This window comes from Microtus ochrogaster, chromosome 17, assembly GCF_000317375.1.
Source record: "Microtus ochrogaster isolate Prairie Vole_2 chromosome 17, MicOch1.0, whole genome shotgun sequence".
NCBI lineage: Eukaryota > Metazoa > Chordata > Mammalia > Rodentia > Cricetidae > Microtus > Microtus ochrogaster.
The window spans coordinates 801,763-808,547 of record NC_022019.1 but is presented as its reverse complement, the minus strand read 5'-3'; the positions used below and the strand labels follow the sequence as shown (position 1 = coordinate 808,547).

Sequence of the window (6,785 nt, the reverse complement as noted above, 5' to 3'; positions counted from 1 at the left end):
GAAAGAAGCTTTGTTTTCGTTTGCTTGTTCTCATCCTCCCTGGCAAGTTCATCTGTCCTACTGCTAAGCCATTCCTTTGTTCACTGGAGTCCGGTGAGATATCCAGTCTCATGGACAGAAAGCTACTGGACTCTTGGACATGACATCAGGAGACAGCCATTGTTAGAATAGCTGGCCCACAGCCTGTAAGCCACTCTAGCAGATTCTAGTTACATATACTATCAGTTATGTTCATCCAGAGAACCCTGACTAATACGGGTACACAGAAAACCCCACAACAATATCGATGTATAAAAGAATTATCTTTTAATGGAGTTAAAATGGAAGTGACAGCTCTCCGCCTGATCGCCGCCATCATGGACACGAGTCACGTGCAGCCCATCAAGCTCGCTAAGGTAACCAAAGTGCTGGGCAGGACCGGTTCGCAGGGACAGTGCACGCAGGTCCGTGTGGAATTTATGGATGACACCAGCCGCTCCATCATCCGAAACGTCAAAGGTCCCGTTCGAGAGGGAGATGTGCTCACCCTATTGGAGTCAGAAAGGGAGGCTTGGAGGTTGCGCTGACTGACCTTCCTGCTGGGTCCTGAGGATCCACCACTTGGCCCATGATGACCTGCGACTATTAAATAAAACATTTGTATTGTTTTAAAAAAAAATGGAAGTGACACTGGCCTTGTATAATTCATTGGCTTAGCAATCACATAAAAAGAAAATTAGGATGCAGTTGCAAAGTGGCAACTCGTTAATAAAGACTGAACTCTCATAAAGCAATACAGTCTAGAAGAGCTCAGGATGCAGGGTGCACACTAGAGCCGTGCCTCAGGTAGATGACGAGAAACTACAAGTTTCTCAGAAGCTATGACAGAAGGGCAGGAGTGAAAGCCAGAAAGGAGGTGGCGAACAGAGACTGTCTTGTGTTAAATGTGGATCTGTGGGAGTGTTCATGATAGCCATGTTCCTGCCCTGCCTGCCATCCCAGCACTCAGGGAGCTGAAGCAGGAGGATTGCCACAGACTCCAGGTCAGTCTCATAGTGAGTTTCAGGATAGCCTGGGCTAAAGAACAAGATCCGGCCACCAACCAAATCCAAACCCAAGCCATGCTAGTACCAATAGGGAACATGTACTGCAGAATAAGGAAATATGCCTGCCTCTAATTCACATAAGCCTATCTCAGAAACAAGAAGACTTATACCTAGCATTGACTCATTACAGTGGTGTGTGAGATCATAGTAACCAGTTAGATTTTTAATAAAATCATAACATCTTGCAAGACATCAGGACCGTTTAAATGGCTGTACAATGGTACCAATGTGACAGTGTTCTCTTCAGCTCTTTTCAGGTTAAAGCACATGGTTACATCTGTCTCAAGCACTCCTGTAGTGGAAGACCTGACATTTAGGGGAACTCTCACCTCTGGAAGGCATTGCCCCTCAGGTGCTGGGCTGTCTCACAGTCCTCATAACGACTGTACACAGAGATTTAGCAGCTTCTCAGGTTCTGCTTCTTTGTCTTTAAAATCATCGAAACTATTGTGCCAAGTATGCTTTATAAAAGCGAAATTATGTAGCAGTACAAAGTTTGGAGATCAAAAGCGCCCGGGAACCAAGCTTCAACACTGCTCAGAAGTCAGTTTTTCCTAAAAGGAGTGTCTCAGCAGAGTCTGCCTGTGGAGCTCCAGCTGGGAATGCTCTAAGCTAAAGCAGGTGCAGGACACAGTACTGACTAAGAGTGCGCTCTCATTATTTAAGCAAGAGGTGGTTTGGGGAGGATTATTTTTCCACTGGCATTATTTATAACTTCTGGCTTATGACAGTAGCCAAAAGCAGCCAACTAGCTGGGCATGGCAGCGCTTGCCTTTAGACCTGGCACTTGGGAGGCAGAAGCAGGAAGATCTCTGTAAGTTTGTCATCAGCTTGGTCTACACAGAGAGAGTTAAAGTCCAGGCAGGGCTGAATAGTGAGACTCTGTTTTGAAATAGAAAAGAAAGGATGGAGGAAAGAAGGGAAGGAGTGGGGAGGGAAGGAAGGGAGAAAAAAACAGCCAACTCCTGGTCAGTTCTATTGCTGTGTTTAACTTCCTGGCAGATGGCGTGTCCCCGACGGCAAGATGGGATTACTCTGTGTCCACACATTACTGACTTTCATCTCTGCCCCCCAAACGTGACTTGTATTGTGTAATTTGGTACCAGGTGCATCTGCTAGGAGAAGACAGAGGTATGCTGGATCCATGCCATCCTTATGTGTTCACTAGCATTTGCTGGGTGAGAAGCAGATCCAATTGGGTGCTCCAATCACTAAATGGCAGTCGTCCGGTCAGTGTGCATCATCCAGAGGCTTCCCAGGCCCTTACACTGCATGACTAGCTGCATGTGGACTCTCATACTAGAAAGACTTGCTTACCCATAGAATGCAGAGAAAATTCATCGGGTCTTCCGTGCTTAGCTGGCCCTCAGCATTGGTGCAACCTTAGGATCCATTCTACTCTCTCCTCAGGGCTCTCAGCACTGCTGAACTCTGGAATTGCTGGGATAGCATCAGAGTTTCTGTGTCCCCAGTAAAGTATCAGGAACTTTTGTGTGCTAGCATTCAGAGGATTTGCTTTACAAATAGGATTGTAGAGAGGATAAAGCTTACCACAAAGCCCAGCGATTAGACTTGAGAATGGGAGTATTCTATACTGGGGTCCAGGGTGTCCATGCTGCTTCTCCACCACACTCCATCTGTGACCCCCTATGCATCCTGTTCATATGGCCCCCATAAGGTAACCACGGAAGCTGTTTGTTTAGGATTGCAGACAGGGAACAAGGCCTCATGAGTGTAAGGGAGTTTCTGTCTTGATGAGCATGGCTGTCAAATCTTTTTAATGAACGGCAGGTTCTCCAGAGCTGAAACAGAAAACCCAGATTCAGACGATGAAGGAAGCTGCATAACCGCATCATATACGTCATTTCCCTTATAGGAAGCAAGTGGGCATGAGAGGAATGGCCTGGCTCTCTATCTCTACCCACCCCCAGTTGTGTGTGTGTGTGTGTGTGTGTGTGTGTGTACCCGACACAGCACATATGTGCAGATCAGAAGATGAGCCAGCCCTTGGTTTTCACCATGTAGGTCCTGGGAATCAAACTCACGTCAGACTTGGCAACAGATACCTTTACCTGTAGATTCACCTCCCTCTCCCCTCTTTCCCTCCCTTTCTTCTTAGAATCATGTCCATGTAGGTATCGAATTTTATCATTTATATGCCACGTAATTTTGAGAGAAGAGTCAAATTATTACTAATATAGGAAAAGTGGTGGTGATTATGGGCAGATCACAGCAGAAAGAAAAAAGTAGAGTTACAAAAACTGTTTCCCATACAGTGTAGTTCCAAAAATGTTTAACATACCATATTTACTGATAACTATTTAGCATTTACTAGTGCCAGGCATCAGGCATGGAGGAAGGGGATAGACTCAAACCCGCTATAGAGCGGGCTACAGTAGGAGGCGTAGATGAATGGGGGAAAACAAATTGGATCTTGCGTTTATAGATTCTTGGAAATTAACAAAGAAAGAGTACTAAAGAGCTCAGGATGGAAGTGCGTGCACTGTTTACGACATAACAAACCGTGGTCACAGAAATAGAGGAAGGTAACAGAAGGCAAAAGTGAAGGACTTAGCCACCAAGGAAGGGGCTGATCAGACTGTGAAATGACACCTACCCATGCTGCTCAGGAGGGAGCTGGGCAGTGACTGAGCGACAGCAGACAGCACTCCCCCAGCACAGATGACGACAGTCATCACTACCTCTCAAACCCAATGTCTTGATAAAAGCGAACATACTTTAGAATGGCGACTGTAATGTTGTAGACTATCTAACGAGGCAAAGATATGCTAATTTGCTTGTGGTACAAAATATTACTTTAATGGTGTGAAGGTGTGTTACTTTTGCTTATGCTGCATTTGTTTACTGATGTAAGGATGCGTGTTTAATTCTGTAAAGATGTGTTACATCTGTTTCACCTTGACTGCCCAATTCACCCAATTGGTCTAATAAAGAGCTGAACGGCCAATAGCTAGACAGAGAGGGATGGGTGGCACTGCCAGACACAGAGAATTAATAGGAGGAGAACTCTAGGCTCAAAAAGAAGAGGAAGAATGAAAGAGAAGGAGACGAGAACGAGTCAACTGGCCACTGAGCTCAGTTATGAGAAGCAGCAGCCGTGACTGAAGGAAACAGTCAGGGTTCCATATTTATGGGTGGAGAAGCCAGACTGAAGCTTCTTGTGTCTCAGACAACAATGTCAGGAGTGTGTGTGCCCATATTTATCCAAATATTTATCAGTACTTTGTACAGCAGTTCAGACACATGTCCAAATCGCACAAATATCCTTATTGTTCTTTAAGGACTTATTCTTATTATTTTAGCTATACAAGTGTTTGCCTGCATTTACATATGTACACCTTGTATATGCCTGGTACCTTTGAGACCAGAGGAGGAGACAGAAGTTACTTGGTTGTGAGCGCCCATGTCAGTGCTGAGAACTTAACCCAGGTTCTTGGCAAGAGCAACAAGTGTTCTTAACCACCGAGCCATCTCCCCAGCCCCCATTTACTGCTCTTAAATTAAGAGGAAACCAAGTAAATTACTTACTCAATGCCACTCCAAGTTTTAAATCCTGGTCCCCTGAAGGACATTTTGGCAATAATTACTGTTACACCGTGTTTATTCTACAGCAATGCAGCACTTGAGGTCGATTCTGAACCTGGGTAACTAAGATAGCTGGGTACCAGAGACAACTGAGCAGTTCCTGTGACTAATCCCTGTGCATTGTCTCCTTAATCCTTAAATAACACGGACAAGTTTGTTCTTTCTTGCATTGTACAAAGGAGAAAAATTGGTGCTTGGGAAGGTTAAATGCTAAAGCTAGCCTCTGAAACCAGGATAACCTGTTGGGGAAGCCTCTTTCTTCTGCATCTGACACTATTCCTTCCAGAGATAAACCACATTTGCAAAGCGATGCCTCACATTCTTCTCTTGCCCTAGGTGGTCCTCCTGGCACACACAACGCTGAAGGAGCTATGGACCTCCATTTGATCTGCGTCCACCTTTTCCCTAGTGAGAAAATGTGGCCATGTCTTTCCATCTTTCCTCCTGAATCCTGCCTGTCGCAGGGGTGGCATCCCATCCACGTGTGCTCCCCAGCAACCCTGACAACGATGACCCATAGTCATCTTGAGTCCCTTCATTTCCACAAGAAAATTATTTGTTCAAATTTCATAGTCAAGAGGTGAGACCGGTGTAAATGTGATTCTTTGCAATGTCTCCTTTGGGGATGGGGCCTGTGTGTTGTAGAGGTTAATTGTCAGAAAGTTTAATTGTTACTCTGCAGCTCCGGCTTCCTCGTGTGCAGGGGCACACCATAGGTGCTAACAGGGAGGAAACTCTGACTGCAACTCTGCACTCTCTTCATTAGGCTAATGGAACATTTCCCCCTCATTTTCTCCCCAGGGTGGCTGTAGGAGTACAACCTTATAATTGTTGCTCTTACTGTAATTGGAGGTAGTGGGAGTACATATAATCTTATTGTCTTTTCTGTGTGGTTGTAGTTTATTTATGACCTATTGATAATTCCCAGCCAGCAGCAGAAAACTCAGTGAGTTCTGCATTAGCATGCCCACCCAGGAGAGGACTACTCAACAAAGACTATTATTAGCCAAAAAGAACACCTACCAGGGATGGCCCACCATACCAAATATAAACTTCCTTCCTGCAGAGATTGACCCCTCTGGATATCACAGGTGGTTTGTATTTTTTCCTCACTAGAATAGCTAAAGCCTTCATCTGTCCCCTTATTTAAGAGGCAAAGACTAAACTTCACAAACCACTTTGAGAGGCTCTCCAAGGCCATCACACACCTTCCTCTAACTCATGGGAGTGGGATTTAGCCATCAAAGGTGTTGAAGTGTTGAAAACCACAGGGAAAACATCCATCAGCCTCCACCCCCTGGCCTGGGCTGCTGCACTGTGCTGTGTATAGTTTGGAGCCAGCGAACCTCTCGCCAAAAGAACACCCTCAAGACAAAATGCAATGTAGGGTGATGCGCGGAAGGGGGTGCATTAGCATACCAACGTTTCTTGATGGAAGAGCTGCTGTGCCACCATCTCCAAGCTGCGGCATCTTTCAGAGCCCTCACTGTTTTCTAAAAGCTCTCCACAATCCGTGTCTGTTATATTCGGTCTCTGTCAACTGAAGACAGCTCATGCTGAGGACTTTTCTAGCTAAAGGAGCTCCCATTTGGGCACTGCATTTTGGGTTTAGATAAGAAAGTTTCTTCTAAACTACATATGCAAAGCTCACAGGTCTCAAACTTTCCTTGGCACCCATGAGACTGTGCTTTTATGTTTCTGCCTCCCCCTGGATATTGATGATGGATAGGATGTTTCTTAGTTATGTTGGGGCTCTTCCTGGAATAAGCGTTCCAACACAGATGAGAGTGGAAGAAAAGAGGTGTCCTGAAAAGCCGCAATGCCAGGCCGGCTCTGTATTCTCATTCTCCACTCTAAAACCACAAGTTGGGGAGGGCTAGCAAACACAGAAATTGTGCCGGGCAGTCAGCATGTTGTTAACACAGTGACCCATGGTCACTCCAGATCTTTCTGTTCCAGATAGCAAGTGAAGACATGTTTGCAAACAGGGAGTCCAAGCAGCGCTTTAAAAAAAATCACTAAATTATGAGTGAGTACATCCCATGTTCCTCTTTTTGGGTCTGGGATACCTCACTCAGGATAGTGTTTTCTATT

General features: G+C 45.4%; 1 pseudogene; it reads left to right on the top strand.

The window, feature by feature from the left end:
- Positions 1-356: 356 nt before the first annotated feature.
- LOC101982394 lies at positions 357-656 on the top strand (annotated as a pseudogene).
- The last annotated feature ends 6,129 nt before the right edge of the window (positions 657-6,785 follow it).